Source organism: Bombina bombina, chromosome 3 (genome assembly GCF_027579735.1).
Source record: "Bombina bombina isolate aBomBom1 chromosome 3, aBomBom1.pri, whole genome shotgun sequence".
In the NCBI taxonomy this organism is placed as follows: Eukaryota; Metazoa; Chordata; class Amphibia; order Anura; family Bombinatoridae; genus Bombina; species Bombina bombina.
The window spans coordinates 843,988,095-844,010,884 of NC_069501.1; the positions used below are offsets into that span (position 1 = coordinate 843,988,095).

Below are 22,790 nucleotides of genomic sequence, written 5' to 3' on the forward strand. Positions count from 1 at the left end.
TGAGAGAATGGGAAACAGAGCGAATAATTATAAAGAAGATTTATAAAAAACAATGCTTCATAAAAGCTCTCTAGCATTTTCTAAGAGCACTTAAAGAACTGGGGCAGAACTTATATTGCTACTAAAAGGCGGGAAAGTTTAGCGCCAAAAAAACGGTGCGAAATGGTGATGCATCACTCATAACATAAAGCAAATTTTGAAAATAACAGTTTGAAAACAGAGGTAAGGAAAAGAGTTGCTGTAACATAAAAAAATTAAAATCTTTTGAAACATAATTTTAAAGTTACCTTCCAGTTAACGTTATGATATCTAAAGCCTGATTTAGAAAAAATAAATTATAGCTCCCAGAGACCCTTATATGTTTCACAGACTCTACAAACCTTAACTGTAATTTAGCCACTAATTAAAGTCACTAAAAAAGAGCACTGAATTACTGACTCAAGGCATGTATACAAACAATGTATAACAACTTTACTTAAAAAGTGCCCAATCCATAGCTAGAAGTGTGTTATATAATAAAAAGTATATACTTACCATGTTAGACACCTATCCACATATAGCAGACAGCCAAACCAGTACTGAAACATATCAGCAGAGGTAATGGTACAAGAATATATTGTTGTTCTATAAAGGGAGGCAGCAGATGAATCGCTGCAACCGATTTACAGAGAGCCTTATGAATAGATTTCCCATAGGTGAAAATATGGTATCATCAGGCAATACTCCCTTGACATCCCTCAGACAAACACTGTACTTAGAGAGGAACTAGGCTTCAATATGCTTATAAGCGTCTTTAACTGAAGAAATCAAGCACATCATGCTTCACCTCCTCCTAAGGAGGCAAAGTTATTAAAACTGAGGTATGAGTGAAGTGGGAGCTGTATTTATAGGCATTTGAAGTTTGGGAAACTTTCCCCCCTCCTGGTAGGAATGTATATCCTTTCAGTAACTAGCTTGTGGACTCTCACCACCTATATGAAAGAAATATATATTTATACTTATATATATATATATTTACATAATGTTTACTTCTCAAGGCTATCTCTGCTACATATCTATACCTAATTGGATTTATCAGATAACAACTGCAAAACAATTCATTTTATACTAACTTCATGACAATAACATCAGCCAAGTATAAACATTTTTAAAACAAATTAACTTCTTGTTTGCTGCTTTAGTTTTTTAACAGACAATCTTCACTAATTTAGAGGAGCCATTCTGGGCTTGATTCTGCAGTTGACAAGGCTAGTCAGGATCATTATGTTAGTATAGAGTGCATTGGGTTAGCTTTCAGAAGTCTGCAGTGTGCATTTTCAGCTCTGGTAATTAGAAAATCCATAATTTTTAGTGTTAAATTCAATGAAAATAGGGCAAAAGAAAAAAATGAAAGTATATTGCAATGTTATTTTAACTAAATATTTTATATTGTAACTGTCCCTTTAAAATGACAAAATGACTGTGCTATAATGTCATGCACTATGTTGTTAGTGTCATTATAGCACAATTTGTTTCTCAATTATTACTACACTTTAATGAGTTATATTTATGATAAGTCCATCTCCTAGTGCCTGAATACGGAAGCCTATATTTTTTTCAGACCACCGGTATCATGAAAATTAAAGGACCACAAAATGCAGTAAAATGGTGTAGTCAGCAAGTGCATAATAAAAAGAAAATGCAATAACACTTAGTCTAAATGAGCAGTGGATTTTTTCTCACAAATTTCAAAATTTACTTCAATTTGCCGCCCTCTGTATCATGTGAAAGCAATCAGGTAATCACAGCCTCAAATGCATATACAATGTAAACTTTTGCACATACTCACTAGTAGCTGGTGCCTCTGAAAGTTTGCATATAAAACACTGTGCTCATTTTGATAATGGAAGTAAACTGGAATGTCTGCAAGCTCTGTCTAAATCATAAAAAACTTAATTTTTACTTTAGTATTCCTTTAAGTAGCCTTTAAATAGTATGATAATAAATAAAAAAGAATTTAATCAGAATAGCACAACATATAAAATATAGCATACAGTAAATAATTTTACTGTGATTCTTGCATATATATATATATGTGTGTGTGTGTGTGTTTGTGTGTATATATATTTATATATATGTGTGTGTGTATTTATATATGTATTGAATTTATAATAACCATAACCATCCTTTTTATTTACTTTGTACCAGTTTGTGGATTTCTAATGCATGGAATGCGCATAGTTTAAAGCAAAAAAATCTTGGGCTATATTCAGTATGAGTTCTGACTTCACAAAAAAAACTCTGTCAGTCATTTTCAGAGATGGTGTGTTCTAACAAGAAAGATGTTTGGATTGGAGTTGCAGCTGTCAGGATTAATAAAGCATTTCCCTGTAAGGAAAACCTAACCATGACATTAGCAGTCTGTAACTTACACTAGGAGGGTGCACTCTCTACAAGCCTCTAGAGGAGAAATCAAGGCCAGCATCCAAATATTTTCCAACAGGGAACACTGGAACTAGTGCCATAGGATATCTTGGTTATATTTGTTTCATTGTGCTAATACTGCGCTGCTTACGGAAGGTAATGTCATTGTTTATTTATTTTACCTTTTGTTACACTTGAAACACAAAACTGTTACCTGTCTTTGCAGTGATCAATTCAATGGTATTATTGCGTCCTTGCGTTAATAAACAAGTGATACCTGATACTGTACTTACGTAAAATGTTGAATTGCTATATTAAAGGGACACTGAAACCAAATTTTTTCTTTTGTGATTCAGATAAAGCATGCAATTTAAAGCAACTTTCTAATTCTCTCCTTTTATCAATTTTTCTTTGTTCTCTTGCTATCTTTATTTTAAAAAAGAAGGCATCTAAACTAAGGAGCCAGCCAGTTTTTGGTTCAGCCCCTGGACAGCACTTGTTTATTGGTGGTTGAATTTATCAACCAATCAGCAAGAACAACCCAGGTTGTTCACCAAAAATAGGCCGGCATCTAAACTTACATTCTTGCTTTTCAAATAAAGATACCAAGAGAATGAAGAAAATTTGATAATAGGAGTAAATTAGAAAGTTGCTTAAAATTGCATGCTCTATCTGAATCACAAAAGAAAAAAATTGGGTTCAGTGTCCCTTTAAATAAATTGATTCCTTAAGAAAATTATGGTGTGCAAATAGGAGTTCAAAATAAGATAACTGAAGTTATACAGAGCAATATCATTTTATTTATACAGTTTTATTTGAATATAAAATAGTAATATTATATTTCTATCCCATGCATTTTTAATATCTTAGATTTTTGTGTATTTGTACCATTAATTTTTTAGTGTGTGCTCTGCTGTAGGATTTACTATTAAAACAAATAAAGTGGACTTTCAATCATGAAGTAAAAAATACTTCATGTAGAAAGCTCCTTTATTTGTTTCAACCGATTGGCGATTTGAGCTGCTAACAAAAGCCACGGCAAAAACAAAAATTCCTAAGAGGTGACGTTTTTACCTCTTAGCCAATAGCAGTGTGGTAAATCCGGTTCCCATGGGCGCCAAGCCAGATTTACCGCACTGCTATTGGCTAAGAGGTTAAAATGTCACCTCTTAGCAAAAAATTTTTTTAGCTGTGGGCTTTGTTAGTAGCTCAAATCGCTGATCGGTTGAGACAAATAAAGGAGATTTCTACGTGAAGTATCTTATACTTTGCGAATGAAAGTCCCCTTTATTTGCTTCAATAGTCAATCCTACTGTTTGTGAAAGGCTAGGATTAACTTTCTAATTTTATCATAGTTTAGAATGTTTCTGTTTTTTTACATTTATACAAAGTTTTGTTTGTTCTTTTTTTTATTCAACTTTGGCTATTTGACTAAATATTTGATACAGATTAGACAATAAAATTATATCACTTTTTTTTTAAAATTAAAGCAATGAGGTAAAGTTAAGATAATTTGTTCTCCAGCCACAGCCATCTAACAACAGGGTCCAATTCATTAGAAATTCCTTGCAAAATGCTTTCCATGGATTTCTTGAAGATTTTTAAATTTAAAAGCCATTACAGTCCATAAGAAAAACTATGTGGGGTTTTTTGCATTGCTAAATCTAAAATTGTACACTGATTTTTGCTAAAATTATAATTATCCTGTGAGGAATAATGTGTTTTTTTGTTGTCCTTTGTGAGTTTTTTCCCCCTCCCCCAGAAACATTTCTTCAGACACTGTATAGTGCTGCAAAATTCCGTAGCGCTGGATAAGCATGAATAGGGAAACACATTTCTTTTTTTAATAAACTGCTGTTTTTTTCATATGCATGATAGATTATTTTGTCTTGCGTGCCTCTTTTAATTTCATATTTATTAAAGAAACTAATTGTTTTCCAAATCCATTTAAAACCAATTTAAAATGAGTACATTAGCAATTTGCCATAGTGGTATAAATGAAAAAAAAAAATAGGAATAAAATACAGTTACTTTAGAATTTGAGTGGGGGTGGGTAGCACCTTCACATTGCAGCTTTATATCTGTAGAAAGTAACTCACACTACATATTAAGGCTTCAACTGAATAATTTGCAATTGATTAGTTTGTGCACTTTTATATTTTTTTTAAATGTTTCATCTTCCTTCTGTGTGTCACCATGTAATGTTTTGTATTAAATTAACATACAGTATAAAATACTTTGTATTCACCACTTTTGCTGCTGACCTATTTCACACTCCTGTGCAGAAGCTTTTTTTTTAGCTATTTTGCCCTCATTACACTTAAAGGGACATAATACTCATATGCTAAATAAATGACTTGAAACTGATGCAGTATAACTGTAAGAAGCTGACAGGAAAATATCACCTGAGCATCTCTGTAAAAAAGGAAGATATTTTACCTCACAATTTCCTCAGCTCAGCAGAGTAAGTTCTGTGTAAAATGCTGCATCACTTTCAAGTGTTTAAAAATTTGGGTATTATGGCCCTTTAAACAAATCACAGCTTGCTTACCTAGTACACTGAGCACTACTGCAGAATAACATTTGGCTTGCAGTAGCAGAAAGTCAATTAAATGTACCAAAAAAACAAAGAAAAAAACAACATTATTTCTTAAGTATTTCAAACATTTTCTTTAGCATTGATTCATCTTCCCCAAATGCCACATTTTTCTTAGATAACTTGATTTCTATGAGGGCCCACTTTAAAATTCATGTTAGATAATACTAGAGTGAAAAAAACAATGGATTGCCAAAATTCCACTCATGTTTTTGAACGCAGCAAACTCTAACACAATGTCTGGTTTTCAAAAACAGTAAAACAGAATTTGTTATTTTGGATTGTGCATGAGAACAGCATTACAACCATGTTAACTTATTCTAATAGACTTCAATGGAGAGTGCAAAGAGAATAAACTAACACCTATTGCTTGTGCACTAACCCGACCAAGTGTGCTATACCTGACATAAATTATGTATATTTACCTTATGTATTTTTTTTATCTATCTATATCTATCTATAGCTATCTATCTATCTATCTTCACCAGCTGTATACCCTACATTGTACACCTAGAAAGTTCTATATATTTAAAGAATATATTGTATATCTAAAGGTGCATGGACATACTGTCTGCTCCAAATTAAGAGAAAAAAAATATATAATATAGAGTACCTTACTACCTTTGCCAGATTCCTCATTTAAGTTAAGAAACATTACCATTCCCAATGTGAAGAACATTTAAATGTAAAATATTTACAATAAATACACACTAAAACACGTTATTTATTATTAATTAAAAATAATTGTTATTGTTTTCAGGTATTTGATTGGAAAGGGCTCCAAAGTATATATACATATTTATTAATGTGTATACATGCGCATATATGTAAGGAAAAAGAGCAATCAATAATGGTTATAAGGCGTTCTGCTATAGTCACTTTTTTGTGTCCAAAACACAGTATGTGAAAGTTCTTCATAAAATAAAACAGTTCTTAAAAGATAGCTGTATGCTGTTATTATGAATTTCTTTTGTTGATAACTCCTTCAATTTGTATAATGAAGTAAGGCATTCCTGCTTACAAGCTCAAACCTCAATCTTGCATTCAGTGTATGAGCAAGTGGGAAGCACGACCAGCAGCAGATTCCTATTGAAACCATTGCTGTGGAAGTGACTCCAAATATAATAACAATGCATGTAAAGAGTTTATATTTTACATTTATCCTGCTCATCTTAAGGAAAATAAGGAAACATGTCCTTTATGGCAAACGGAAACAACGTTGATGAGGGAACCTGGGCCAATCGCTCCTTACACACCAGAGGGGAGAAAAGATTCTCACCAGCACATGAAAGAACAGCAGAGAGTCCAGGATTACCATTGAATACAAAGACTATTTCCAACAAAAAGGGAAATAAAGTGGACCAAGAAACCTAAAGGATACCATACTGGGGTTGAAAAACAAAAACATCTTTAAATCACGCAGAGCAGAAACCTTACCTCAGAAGATTGAGGTTTGAGCTGGTAAGCAGGAATGCCTTACTTCATTATACAAATTGAAGGAGTTATCAACAAAAGAAATTCATAATAACAGCATACAGCTATTTTTTAAGAACTGTTTTAGTTTATGAAGAACTTTCACATACTGTGTTTTGGAAAAAAGTGACTATAGCAGAGCGCCTTATAACCATTATTGATTGTTCTTTTTCCTTATATCTCTAACAGTGACATGGGTACACTGTGTCAATACTAAGGCAGCACGCTAATCATATTGGGTAGATTAAAATCTCTTGTTAACAGCGTATTGTACAGCACATATGGAATAAGACCAATTTTTAGTTCATTCCATTATTGCAATACGCTCACTATATACAATAGAGAATCTCACCTACACTGAGACAAAAATACTTTAAGGCAGTTTATAGCCTTATATAAAAATAGTACAATATCCACTACAAAGGCTGGTGATATTTCTTGACTTTCACATTCTTTTTTTTTAACTAAATATTTTTGGGATCAGGACTGGCCATGAACAAAGATGAAGTTTTAGTACTTATAAACTGATGAATGAATCAAATAACTGACAATGACAATGCTGGATTATTACTGAATATGTAAATATCCCACCTTTAGTGTTACAGTTTTAACTGCATGAACAAGTCAAACATTTTTTGTCCCTTCATTAAATGGACTGCATGTTTATTATTTTCAGTTGAATGCAACAAATAAAAAAATAGTTTTTTTTGTTTTGTTTTTTTTAAATGTTTTACACTTGTCCATATCCAAATGTACAAGTCTAAATTTGGCAATCCTTATTTACTACAGTGATTAAACACATTTACATTTACACATTTTTTACCGTCTCTTTATAAAGACAGTTATATTGATACCATTTAGACTGCATGATTCACTTATTGATGTACGTACAATTTTGAAAGACACAATTTCTAATAATATTATAACCAATATCACTTTTCAGACTTTCTGCCATAAGCTATGTATTCATTATGAATGCCTAAGCAGTTCAGTTACAAACAGACTTACAAAAGTGTAATGCTAATTGCCTAGTCATCAGCAAATACTATTAGCATCTATATCTGTCAGCTTAGTCTAAGCAATAGGAAGAGTCAGCAGTGTTTTCTGTGCTGTTACTATGGCAGTAGGGTATCAGTTACATAGGTCATTTAGTTTTTCAGCCCTGGTATAACCCTTTTGCATTGTATGTTTAACAAAATGAATATTCTCATGAAAGCTGAACTAATAAAAAGCCCTGTGTGTGCGCATGTACCCAAAATCTTGGTTGTAAGTAAATCATTAATTCACTTTAATAGTAAATATCTGTCTGGTAATGTGCCTTTTTAAGGAATTATGTTGGTCATCTACTTTATATGCACATATTAAACATTGTTATTTATTCGGTATATACAGTATTATCTTCATATTCTAATTCTCTGACATCTTAAACACAAATAATTTTATGACCCTGGTACAAATAAGAAAAACTATTTTTTTAATGGTTACATTTTATTTTTAACTAAATAATTTATTTTTAACTACAGTTGTTAGTGCATTTGGTCACAGCAGGTAATATGCACTTTACATATTTGATGCAGGCAACTGGTTAGACTTTCTGTGCAGATTATCATGTATGATTATATTTATAGAAAGCAAAACCATTGTACACAATTAAGAGTGCACTGTATGTGAAGACATTATTACATGCAGATGACAGTGAGTATCAGATGTTTATTCCCCCTAAACAGTTTACTCCCACTTCCTATTAAAGGGCCACTAAACCCAAAATCTTTTTTTCATGATTCAGATAGAGAATACAAATGTAAACAACATTACAATTTACTTCTATTATTTATTTTGCTTCATTTTTTAGATATCCTTAGTTGAAAAAAAAATCAATGCACATGGGTGAGCCAATCACACGAGGCTTCGATGTGCAGCAACCAAAAAGCAGGAATGTGATGCATAGGAGCCGGCCCATTTTTAGTTAGGAACCTGGGTTATGCTTGCTTATAGGTGGGTAAATGTAAGCCTCCAATAAACAAGCGCTATCCATGGTGCTGAACCTAAAATGGGCTGGCTGCTAAGATTTACATTCCTACTTTTAAAATAAAGATAGCAAGAGAACGAAGAAAAAATAGAAAGTTGCTTAAAATGTAATGCTCTATCTGAATCATGAAAGAAAAAAATTGGGTTCAGTGTCCCTTTAAGTGTTTCGCAAAACAAAAAAGTATCACAAAACACATCAAAAATACATTACAAAGTACAGTTACAGTCATAATAACACCATCTAATAAAAATTATTCAAAAGAAATATTGCACCCAAATGTTATAAGGGCTCAAACATATGAGGTCTCAGGTGTTAGAGAGAAAAAAGACAGGCAAGGGCTTTAACATTGACATACATACATATACACGTCTAACAATGTTTTTACGTATGTGTATGTGTGTGTATATATATATATATATATATGTATGTATATATATATATGTATATATTTATATGTGTGTACATATGTATTTTAATGTGTATATATTTATTTACAGACATATATACATATATAATCCTCCAAGACACTGTTTGTAGCGTTGTTCTCTGCCTTACCCAGTGTAGCCCTGCACGCTTCAGCGGCACAATAGAGTGTGGGTGGTGACGTCACACGTTCTTATTTTCTTACTAGGAATGCTCCACGAAAAGGCACTGTCAGTCCACAGTGCTCACAAAATGCAAAAGTACAAAAGGATATTCGGGCACTCCTAGGGTAAAAAAGTCTCAAATTTTATTCCATATATTTGTTAAAAGCAGATAATGTAAGTATCAATCTTCTACAAACAGCAAAGATATTCAGACACTAGCGCACAGTAAATGAGGACTGCTGGACTCCGTGCAGCAGACATGTTTTGTGCTCCAACAGCACTTGTTCACTGCTCACAGGATTCCCAGCCTCCTCTGTTCCTTAAGTACTTAATTTTTAAAGCCATATACTCACAGTATAGAATGTCCTCATTATACTCAGCAATTAAAAATATATATGTAGTACACAAAGTATTTATCCAAAGTGGAATAGTACATATATGTGACTGGATTCAATAACCAAATGGTATACAGTTGTGCTCATAAGTTTACATACCCTGGCAGAATTTATGATTTCTTGGCCATTTTTCAAAAAATATGAATTATAACACAAAAACTTTTCTTTCACTTATGGTTAGTGTCTGGTTAAAGCCATTTATTATCAATCAACTGTGTTTACTCTTTTTAAATCATAATGACAACAGAAACTACCCAAATGACCCTGTTCAAAAGATTACATACACCCGTTCTTAATATTGTGTATTGCCCCCTTTAACGTCAATGACAGCTTGAAGTTTTTTGTGGTATTTGTGGATGAGGCTGTTTATCTTCTCAGATGGTAATGCTGCCCATTCTTTCTGGCAAAAAGCCTCCAGTTCCTGTAAATTCTTGGGCTGTCTTGCATGAACTGCACGTTTGAGATCTCCCCAGATATTGAGGTCAGGACTGAGATGGCCACTCCGGAACCTTCACTTTATTCTGCTGTAGCCAATGACAGGTCGACTTGGCCTTGTGTTTAGGATCATTGTCATGTTGGAATGTCCAAGTACGTCCCATGCGCAGCTTCCGGGCTGATGAATGCAAATTTTCCTCCAGTATTTTTTGATAAGATACTGCATTCATCATGCCATCAATTCTGACCAAATTTCATGTGCCTTTGTAACCCACACATCCCCAAAATATCAGCAATCCACCTCCGTGTTTCACAGTAGGAATAGTGTACCTTTCATCATAGGCCTTGTTGACTCCTCTCCAAATGTAGCGTTTATGATTGTGGCCAAAAAGCTCAATTTTGGTCTCATCACTCCAAATGACTTTGGGCCAGAAGGTTTGAGGCTTGTCTCTGTGCTGTTTGGCGTATTGTAAGCGGGATACTTTGTGGCATTTGTGTAGCAATGGTTTTCTTCTGGCAACTCGACCATGCAGCCCATCTTTCTTCAAGTGCCTCCTTATTGTGCATCTTGAAACAGCCACACCACATGTTTCAGAGAGTCCTGTATTTTACCTGAAGTTATTTGTGTTTTTTTTCTTTGCATTCTGAACAATTTTTCTGGCAGTTGTGGCTGAAATTTTAGTTGGTCTACCTGACCGTGGTTTGGTTTCAACAGAACAACTCATTTTCCACTTCTTGATTAGAATTTGAACACTGCTGATTGGCATTCTCAATTCCTTGGATATCTTTTTATATCCCTTTCCTGTTTTATACAGTTCAACTACCTTTTCCAGCAGATCCTTTGACAAAATCTTTTGCTTTTCCCATGACTCAGAATCCAGAAACCTCAGTGCAGCACTGGATGAAAGATGCAAGGGTCTATCAGGAGTCCAAAAACTCATTGACCTTTTATACACACACTTATTACAAGTAAACAGATCACAGGTGAGGATGGTTAAATTTAATAGCCATTGAAACCCCTTTGTGTCAGGATCATTTGGGTAGTTTCTGTTGTCATTATGATTTAAAAAGAGTAAACACAGTTGATTGATAATAAATGGCTTCAGCCAAACACTAACCATGAGTGAAAGAAAAGTTTTTGTGTTATCATTCATATTCTCTGAAAAATGGCCAAGAAATCATAAATTCTGCCAGGGTATGTAAACTTATGAGCACAACTGTATATATTCTACTTTAGAAAAATACATGTTATTACAGTCCCAAAGATTAAACACATAAATCTATGTCGCTTCTGAAGTTTAACCCAAATGGTATAGAAGTATTCAATGTAAATATCCAGAACACTTCTCTGAGACATAATTTTTCCTCCCTATCACCTCCTCTTTCCGATACAGGGACATGATCAATTGTTTCACTTTGTATATCAATAAATCATCTCTGGATAGTATGTCAGCTTCATTACATGCCTTATTTAGGATTTTTGAATTATATCCCCTATCCCCTGCTTGTCATTAATTGTCTGCAACAAATTGATTTTGTATTATGAAAATAATCTTTATATGATAATATGCTCCATATGACATATACTAATATATAGCTCTTTTGTTTTTAATTTGGAGATCTAAATATTTTACATCTATGTAATTTAATAATTAAGGCTTTAACATCTCCAGGGAAGATTGTTTGTGTATACAAAATATTTGAAAATGTTTTTTACTTCATGAGTGTCCGAATGGTAGATTGAGGTCTATCAGTAGATCTCTACCTTTTTACTAGTAGATCTACATTTTTTTGTGATTGCCTTCTTTCTCTGTAGCCCATTATTATGAAACACACTTTCACATTAATTCTTAATAAATATATTATGTACCAACTGAATGGTCTCAATTATAAAACAGGTATTTTGTAATACTGATTTGTCACAATGGCAATGCAGCAGTTTGGTGTCTGGTTGCAGTGTCAGTGATAACAGATACAGAATATGTATAGAATGTTGTGCCATTTGTCATTTCTTAAGTGCTTGTTAGTGCATATTGCTGATCAGTATCCCTGGTATGGTGCAATCTTAGTATCTGGTAACACTGTCTAAGGCAAGTGAGTAAGGACATGTTTATTTTGAATCTTGCTGCATGGTAATGAGTACGTAGTGCTAACAGTGATGACATGCCATTTTGGTAGAATTATTATCAATACGCTGGATATAATATAAAGCACCAGAAAAACATTGTTCTTTGTTCTCAATGTAATATATGTGTTTACCAGTAATGGAATTGGTTATGTACATTTGTTCCAAAAAGTGATACCATTCTTTATATAATTTATGATGTAATGTGTGATGCTATTAGTGGTTTAAGTACTGCCCTTAAAGGGACAGTAAAGTCCAAATTAAACTTTAATGATTCAGATAGGGCATGTTATTTTAAACAACTTTCCAATTTACTTTTATCATAAAATTTGCTTTGTTCTCTTGGTATTCTTAGCTGAAGGCTTAAACTAGGAAGGCTCATATGCTAATTTCTAAACCCTTGAAGGCCGCCTCTTATCTGAATGCATTTGACAGTTTTTCACAGCTAGAGGACGTTAGTTCATGTGTGTCATACAGATCAGGGTTCAGCAAACTTGGGCCCCCATATGTTTTGGAACTTGGTATATATAAACTAAATATTTATATATACCAAGCATGAGCCTAATGAATTAAAAATACACATAAACTGTGAAGGCATAATAATGTAAAATCACAGTCCTAAATAAAATAAAATACAAAATAGAAAGTGCAAAGTTTAAATGTAATAAAATTTAATCTGAAGCAGAAAGTGATATAAAAAAATAAAGCACAAAGTGTAAATACAGCAGAACTGTCATATTATGCAGTGCTATATTGCACTGGGCTTGTCTCTCCTTCTCATAGAGAAATGCAGGGAATGCCTGTTGTAGAAGTAAATCAAAATCTGCCTTTTGACTATTTCACTAGGGATCTCACAGTGCTGGAGGGCCATTTTAGAATATCTCTCCTGAGTGTAAAGGTTTTGAATATCAGGGCCTAACAGGTGTAGATGAGTGGATCACTCTTTGCTACATTATTTTTATGTTATCTTTAATATATCTGTTATTGTAGAATTCCCCAATGAACGATGAATAGTAACCACACATTTTATGTTCACCTCTAGCTCAAAACATAGATGATGTAAGCAGTTACAATTTGAGGAATGGTTTTAACACAGAAAAAAAATATCTGCTAAGATGCCATGTTTTAAATACATTTAAATAAAGTGGTACACTCACATTTACAGTTTCTGGTAAAAAAAAAAAATTACATAAATATTAATAAAAACATTTTGTAAGTGTTAAAAGGTATATGGTATATGACAAGGTATTTGATTTGAAAGGGTTTTAATGTGTGTGTTTATATATTTTATAAACAAGCGCAAAAAAGGAACAATCCTGGAAGGATGCAAAATTCCCAACAGAAGTGATCTTATGGTGGCGCAATGGAATACTTCTATGCTATAAGCAGATATTTTATAATATAGGCGAATATGGTGAATAATGATGGATAGTAATAGAAAAACACCAACTCCAATTCTCTAAACCTGATGGTGTATTTTACGAAATATGCAGTATTTCATAAGCTGCTAATTGTGTAAGACCAATCCTGTGTCTTAAAAAGGAAAATTCATAGAGTAAAGAGAGGTAAACACAGCGCTATAGAAACACTACACAATTACACCTAAATAAGATAAACATATATACAGCGAGATGCTGAAATAAAATGTCCAATAATTGTTCACTTGATAAAGGAATCCAGGAAGGGGAGTCAGTCTACTTATGGACAGACCCTCAATCAAATGAGGTAAGGCACGGCACTTGAGAAGAGGGGGTATTTCACCCATGTCATTCGGATAGTAATGACGTCACTGTCAGAGGATTCTCCTGTTTTTCAAATGACCCTCACGACTCCTGGACAAACCCTCAATCGGATAGGAAACGGCACTTGAGAGGAGGGGTATTCGCCTGCGTCGTTTGAATAATGATGACATCACTGTCAGAGTGTTCTTTTGGAATTCAAGCATCCCTTACGTCTCGAATACAAGAAAACATCAGAAGCGGAATATAGCATAATTCAGTTTAATAAACACATTAAACACAAACTGACAGGAGAATCTTACTCACATTCTTTAACCTCAATCAGGTATGAGGTATGAAAACATCACATAACATAAAATCTGGTCTTATGGCAAATAAATAGTCTCTCTGCACTCACGCAAAAAGCAAACTGCTGGGTAGAAACTATGTATAAAATGTATACAGTATAAAAAATAATTCCAGTAGCCAGGAGTCCCACCGTATCAACCTGACGCGTTTCAAAGATGAAAATCTTCTTCCTCAGAGGTGATAGGACTTGTCAATGAACCTGGCATGTGTAAACTAACTAGCTTTAAAGGTACGGTGGGCATGTGTCATGGCGTATCTGCTCATGATTGGCTACTGTGGTTTTAAACATATATTTAAAAAAAAACATATAAATATATAGAAACCACCTAAAAGCAGTACTTTATAAAAATAATATTGATAATTGCACAATTGTCCGTTTTCCTTTTTGAAAAATACACAGTGAAGAGATAAAATTAAATATAAATTATTACAAATGATATTAGTCTTGGGTGCATAGGTACTTCTTTAAAATTACTACCCAGATTATAGCGCATGCATATTTAAAACAAATGGGCGACCGGGAAATATAATACCAATTAAAGTTTAGGAGTGGGCATATTATTATTATTATTATACTTTATTTATTAAGCGCCAACATATTCCGCAGCGCTGTCCATGGATACAATTCATTTAAATAAAACAATACAAGACTTGTAAAATACAGGACAAAATTTACAAACACATACAGGAGGGATTGAGGGCCTTATTCCTGTGGGAACTTACAATCTAGCATATATACCATAAGTGCATAAATGTATGTTTGTACATGGTCCCCCAAAATTATACATAAAAAAATGACACATATTATGTATAGATCTCATTACTCATATACAACCAAAAATTATCTGTACAAGCAAAAGAAAGGAGGGGAAGAATTTTGTTGAAACTACGCTATTAGAGTATGTGTGTATTGGTAGTTAGAAACAGAGAAACCAAAAAGACGGAAGAGCAAAGACAAAAACAAATACATATACAGGAAAGGGAGGCGATCATACAAGTGTAGGATCTTCTTATAGGTATGCTACAATATCGATATTGATATTTAGACATTCTGTTTGTAATGTATTCATAAAATGAATCCAGAACGTCTCTCTTTGTCTTAGTTTTAACATGCGATTACCTCTATTTTGGGGGGGAGATACACATTCCAAAACAGTACCTTTTAGACAACTAGGATCTTGTCCATGAACCTTTCTAAAATGATTGGACAAACTGTGTCCTTTTTCTCCATTTTTAATGTTTTTTTATATGTTCTAAAAGTCTCACTTTGTAAGGTCTTTTTGATCTACCAATATATTGCAGTTTGCAGCTGCATTCAAGTAAATAGACTATATATTTAGTTTTACAGTTGGTAAGGGAGTTTATCTTACAAATTTTATCATTTGTGTTTGAAGTGACCGATTTTGTTGGTTTATTTCTATTATAGGCATGTATACAACCTTCACAGTTAGCTCGATTGCATTTGAAAAAAACCTACACTTTTTTGTTCCAACCAATTTGTGTTACCTTTTGGTTGTTTAAGCCTACTTGGGGCTAATAAATTCTTCACATTTTTGTTTTTCTTAAAAATAAAATTTGGTTGTCCCTCAAAATGTTTTTTCAAAAGTGGGTCTTGTTCCCCATATATAAATTTGCGTAGCTGGGGGCCATGGTAGTGCCCATGGCCATACCTTCTTTCTGTAGATAGAATTTATCTTTAAACATATAGAATTGCACAGCCTCTATCAAAAAGGTTTGATGTTGTTCTGTGAGATCGCTACTTTTCAGAAACTTTTTGATGTTATTTACTCCAAGCTTGCGTGGTATATTTGTATATAGCGCTGCAACATCCAATGTCACCCATTTATATCCTTCCTCCCATTTGATTTTCTCCATAAAATGGAAAGGGGACAATAAACTACTAGAGGAGTTTGTGAAGCACATCAATTCAAACTAAATGAATCTTAAATTTACCTCTAAAACCTCTGAGTTAAAAATAAAATATTTAGACTTGATTCTTTGCCATGAAAAATACAATATCTATACAAAACTCTATAGTAAACAGACTGATAGCAACGAGTACCTTAGGGCAGACAGTGTACATTTCCAACCGTGGCTACGCAATATTCCCTTTGGGCAATTTAAAAGGATTCGTAGAAATTGCTCAAGGTTGGAAGATTTTTAACAAGAGGCCCAAACTCTTAAATCAAAATTTAGCAAAAATAAATACCCCCCTAAACTGTTAAATAAAGCATACCATAGAGTCAAAAAGATGGATAGAGCTAGTCTACTGAAAAAGAACACAGGAAAACTGACAGATAATACCACTGAGAGTAACAATAAAAATGAAAATGGTTTGATGTTGTTCTGTGAGATCACTACTTTTCAGAATCTTTTTGATGGTATTTACTCCAAACTTGTGTGGTATATTTGTATATAGCGCTGCAACATCCAGATAATACCATTGAGAGTAACAATAAAAATGAAAATAAAAACAAACAAAAATAATGAAAAGATTGAAAGGTCATATACAAAAATAGGCTTCATCACTACATTCAATGAGGCCGTTCCAGAAATTAAGCAAATAAAAAAAAAACATTGGCCCATATTGGAACAAGACCCACTTTTAAAAAAACATATTGAAGGACAATCAAATTTTATTTTTAAGAAAAACTAAATTTTTACTAATTTATTAGCATCCAAATTGGTCGGAACAAAAAAGTGTAGGTTTTTTCAAATGCAATCGAGCGAACTGTGAAGGTTGTGAAGCACATCAATTGAAACTAAATTAATCTTATATTTACCTCTAAAACCTCTGAGTCAGTATTACCTATCATTATTCATAAAGATCAAGCGGGATTTCTTCATAACAGAAATTCGGCAGCCAAAATCAGTAAATTATATCTAACGGTTGATTATTTTAATTCATTAGATAATCAAGGCTTAGCAAATGAAACTGGTGAGTCAGATGCTGCGATTATTTCAATCGACGCTGAAAAAGCCTTTGACTCAGTGCATCACGACCACATAGTAACATCGTTAACCCATTTTGGCTTTAAAGACAATTTTGTTGAATTTATTAAAAGAATACATCATAATCCTTTTACAAAATTGATCGTTAAAGGGACAGTCTACACCAGAATTTTTATGGTTTTAAAAGATAGATAATCCCTTTATTACCCATTTCCCAGTTTTGCATAACCAACACAGTTATAATAATATACTTTTAACCTCTGTGATTATCTTGTATCTAAGCCTTTGCAAACTGCCCCTTTTTTCAGTTCTTTTGACAGACTTGCAGTCTAGCCAATCAGTGCCTGCTCCCAGATTACTTCACGTGCACGAGCACAGTGTTATCTATATGAAATATGTGAACTAACACCCTCTAGTGGTGAAAAACTGTTAAAATGCAATCTGAAAGAGGTGGGCTTCAAGGTCTAAGAAATTAGCATATGAACCTCCTAGGTTAAGCTTTCAACTAAGAATACCAAGAGAACAAAGCAAAATTGGTAAAAGTAAATTGGAAAATTGTTTAAAATTACATGCTCTATCTGAATCATGAAAGTTTATTTTGGCCTAGACTGTCCCTTTAACAACTTAGAGTCGTTGGGGATAACTCTGGGCCGGGGAACACGCCAGGGGTGTCCTCTTTCACCACTCCTATTTGATATTGTGATCGAGCCCTTGGCTATCATGATTAGACACCAACTAGAGGGGATTAGGATTAAACAAGCTGAGTTGAAAGTAGCCTTATATGAGGATGACATCCTGCTATTTCTATCTAACTCTAATACCAACTTTCCTAAACTCTTCTCTATTATCGATCATTTTGGCTCTTTTTCTGGCTATAGAGTCAATGCCTTTAAATCAGAGATCATGTGGCTAAAGAAAGATTTGGACTCTCTTTCTAATATTCCTTTCCAGCCAGTAACCAAAGCTTTCAGATATCTAGGTATCTACATCTCTCTCAACCCAGCATTATGGTACAATCTTAATATCACACCAGTCTTAGAGAAGATGAAAGGATGCATGAAAAACTGGCAGAATTTTCCACTCTCTTTATCTGGGAGAGTTGCCTTATTTAAGATGATCCTGTTACCAAAGTTGTTGTATGTCCTTCAGAAAACTCCGGTCTTACTTAAGACAAAGGATCTAAGTGAGATCAATACAGCACTTTGTCGTTTTATTTGGCAAAATAAAAGTCCAAGAATCTCCTTGAATAAACTTTTTTTGACAAAGGAATCAGGAGGGCTGGCTGTTCCAGATTTGAGACTCCATAACTTGGTATTCTTGTCAAGACTAATACCCGACTGGATATTGGAATCTGACTATTTCACCAACAATGCTCTGGAACGTAATAGTCCACTCATATTCTCCTATTTCCCTTGTTCATTGCAGAGCTAAATTTATACCTAAAACCATCAAACAGCTCAAAACTATTTACACGCCAATTTAAGCATTTTGGAAGCTCCTTTCTTTAATAGGTGTCGATTCTTATATTTCAAGGTTTCAAACCTTCAATGGCAACCCAGATTTTCAGCTAGGGTCTCAGTCCCCTCTATTTACCAGATGGGCACATCTGGGATTAAGTAAGGTCTCTGCACTAGTTGACTTAAACCTATTATCAATCAAATCATTTGATTCAATTAAAATTGAATATAACCTTCCCAATAGCGTTTGCATATCTGCAAATGAGGCATTATGTGTTTAGTCTTGCTAGTGAACATGATTAGATCAGGTCCTGGGGACTTTTTGAAAAATGGTTTCCATTAGTTAGAAGTGTAATACATTCAATCTCATTATGGTATCAACTTCTACTCTCCAAAAGAGGTGATCAAAATCTCCTTGAACTGTCCCAACAATGGAATGTCCATAATTTTCAATTTATTATTGATCAGGGGATAGTTCAAAAATCTATGGAAATGGTTGCTAAGACCACGATGTCCTCAACATGGAGAGAGTCCCACATGAAACTGTTGCACCAGGCGTACTACACCCCAGCTAAAGGAGCTAGATGGAAGAATTTGACTTTCTGTGCATGTCCAAAATGTTCCTTCTATACGGCAGACTTGATTTATATGTTATGGGGGTGCCCCAAAGTTAGACAAATGTGGCAGAAACTAGAGTACTGGATCCTCAGGGTTTGAAGCTCTCTTATAGTGGTTTCTCCTTATTTCATATTATTTTTCTATTGGGGAGAGCAAAGTAATACTCACAAGAAATTAGTCAACATGATTATCCTCTCAGCTAGAAATGTAATTTTTCACTATTGGAAAAGGGTAATATCCCCAGTCTCGTAGAAATTAAAGGTTATCTGGGAAAACAATGTATTATTGAACAACATGATACAGATATGAACAATGATTGTGATTTAAGTCTCTTTTTTTCAAAAATGGTCCCCATATTTAAAGAGTTTACCTCCTGGAGAAGTTGATCATTTGATATTTCCATTTTGGAATTCAGAATTAGTTTTATTAGGGATTTGGTGATTCAAAAAATTTTTCTTTTTTTTTTTCTTCTTCTTTTCTTCTTTCCTTCTTTTCTCCTCTTTTTTTCTTTCATTTCTCCTCTCTCCTCCTCCCCCTCCCTTCAGCGGCCACTGTTCAGTAGTATTGTCCTATTTTTTCAGGACACTATCCTGCTTATGGTCACCTAGGTTTTATGAATATTAGTTGCAATTAGGTTGTCAATTTAGGTGACTAGTTAAAACTATAAGAGAAGGAAAATGTAAAGAGGGGAACAGGTTTAGTACTTTTTTTCCTTTGTTCTTCATACGATGCATCAAGAACAATATATTATAACGTGTAAAATTTTGCCACTATAGCCAAAGGAGGCCTTTTTTGTGTTTTAAAATTTTATTTGCGTCACAACAAAATATTGTTGCTGGTAAACATAAGTGCCAATATTTTGCTTTCTTTTTTTTGTGTGTGCTTGCATGTTAACAGGTTTATTGCCTCTGTAATGCTCAAAATATTAATTGCACCAGATGTAAAATTTTCTACAGACAGCGTACATTACCAACCATGCCTATGCAATAATTCCTTTGGGCAATTACAAAGGATTCGTAGAAATTTCTCAAGGTTGGAAGATTTTGAACAAGAGGCCCGAACTCTTAAATCAAAATGTATCGAAAATAAATACCCCCTAAGCTGTTAAATAATGCATACCATAGAGTCAAAAAGATGGATAGAGCTAGTCTACTAAAAAAGAACACAGGAAAACTGACAGATAATACTATTGAGAGTAACAATAAAAATAAAAACAAAAATAATAAAAGATTCAAAGGTTATATACAAAAATAGGCTTCATCACTACATACAATGAGGCCGTTCCAGAAATTAAGCAAATCATAAAAAAACGTTGGCCCATATTGGAACAAGACCCACTTTTGAAGGACAACCACATTTTATTTTTAAGAAAAACAAAAATTTGACGAATTTATTAGCCCCAAGTAGACTTAAACAACTAAAAGGTAAGACAAATTGGTTTGGACAAAAAAATTATAGGTTTTTTCAAATGCAATTGAGCGCACTGTCAAGGTTGTATACATGCCTATAATAGAAATAAACCAACAAAATCAGTAACTTCAAACACTAATATTAAAATGTGTAAGATAAACTCCCTTACAAACTGTAAAACTAAATATATAGTCTATTTACTTGAATGCAGCTGCAAACTGCAATATATTTTTCTAGATCAAAAAGACCTTTCATTAAAAATGGAGAAAAAAGAACACATTTTGTCCAATCATTTTAGAAATGTTCATGGACAAGATCCTAGTTGTCTAAAAGGTACGGTTTTAGAATGTGTAGCCCCCCCCCCCCAAAATGGAGGTAATCACATGTTAAAACTAAGACAAAGAGAGATGTTCTGGATTCATCATATGAATACATTACAACCAGAAGGTCTAAATATCGATATCGATATTGTAGCATTCCTATAAAAAGATCCCCTCACTTTCCTGTATATGTATTTGTTTTTGTCTTTGTTCTTCCTTTTTTTTTTGGTTTTTCTGTTTCTAACTACCAATACACACATACTCTAATAGCGTAGTTTCAACTAAATTCTTCCCCTCTTTGTATAATTTTGGGGGGCCATATACAAACATACATTTGCGCACTTATGGTATACAATATCTCACAAAAGTGAGTACACCCCTCACATTTTTATAAATATTTTATTATATCTTTTCATGTGACAACACAGAAGAAATTACACTTTTCTACAATGTAAAGTAGTTAGTGTACAGCCTGTATAACAGTGTAAATTTGCTGTTCCCTCAAAATAACTCAACACTCATCTATTAATGTCTAAAAAATTGGCAACAAAAGTAAGTACACCCCTAAGTGGAAATGTCCAAATTGGGCCCAATTAGCCATTTTCCCTCCTCTGTGTCATGTGACTCGTTAGTGTTACAAGGTCTCAGGTGTGAATGGGGAGCAGGTGTGTTAAATTTGGTGTTATCGCTCTCACACTCTCTCATACTGGTCACTGGAAGTTCAACATGGCACCTCATGGCAAAGAACTCTCTGAGGATCTGAAAAAAAGAATGGTTGCTCTACATAAAGATGGCCTAGGCTATAAGAAGATTGCCATCACCCTGAAACTGAGCTGCAGCACAGTGGGCAAGACCATACAGTGGTTTCAAAGGACAGGTTCCACTCAGAACAGGCCTCACCATGGCTGACCAAAGAAGTTGAGTGCACGTGCTCAGCGTCATATCCAGAGGTTGTCTTTGGGAAATAGACGTATGAGTCCTTCCAGCATTGCTGCAGAGGTTGAAGGGGTGAGGGCTCAGTCTGTCAGTGCTCAGACCATATGATGCACACTGCATCAAATTGGCCGGCATGGCTGTCATCCCAGAAGGAAGCCTCTTCTAAAGATGATGCACAAGAAAGCCTGCAAACAGATTGCTGAAGACAAGCAGACTGGATTACTGGAACCATGTCCTGTGGTCCGATGAGACCAAGATAAACTTATTTGGTTCAGATGGTGTCAAGCGTGTGTGGCGGCAACCAGTTGAGGAGTACAAAGACAATTGTGTCTTGCCTACAGTCAAGCATGGTGGTGGGAGTGTCATGGTCTGGACCTGCATGAGTGCTGCTGGCACTGAGGAGCTACAGTTTATTTGAGGAAACCATGAATGCCAACATGTACTGTGACATACTGAAGCAGAGCATGATCCCCTTGCTTCAGGGACTTGGCCGCAGGGCAGTATTCCAACATGATAACGACCCCAAACACACCTCCAAAACGGCCACTGCCTTGCTAAAGAAGCTGAGGGTAAAGGTGGTGGACTGGCCAAGCATGTCTTCAGACCTAAACCCAATTGAGCATCTGTTGGGCATCCTCAAATGGAAGGTGGGGGAGTGCAAGTTCTCTAACATCCACCAGCAAAGTGATGTTGTCATGGAGGAGTGGAAGAGGACTTCAGTGGTAACCTGTGAAGCTCTGGTGAACTCCATGCCCAAGAAGGTTAAGGAAGTGCTGGAAAATAATGGTGGCCACACAAAATATTGACACTTTGGGCCCAATTTGGACATTTCCATTTAGGGGTGTACTCACTTTTGTTGCCAACAGTTTAGACATTATTGGCTGTGTGTTGAGTTATTTTGAGGGGACAGCAAATTTACACTGTTATACAGGTTGTACACTTACTACTTTACATTGTAGCGAAGTAT

The 22,790-nt window shown here is 34.3% G+C and overlaps 1 protein-coding gene across 1 annotated transcript in view; it reads left to right on the plus strand.

Annotated features, from left to right (window-relative positions):
• The first annotated feature begins 2,406 nt into the window (after nt 1–2,406).
• LOC128651951 (protein-lysine methyltransferase METTL21E-like) overlaps nt 2,407–22,790 on the plus strand; it is a 187,814-nt gene continuing 167,430 nt past the window's right edge. Inside the window, exon 1 of the mRNA XM_053704912.1 lies at nt 2,407–2,559. The gene's annotated coding sequence lies outside the window, so the exon portion shown is untranslated. The remainder of the gene's footprint in view (nt 2,560–22,790) is intronic.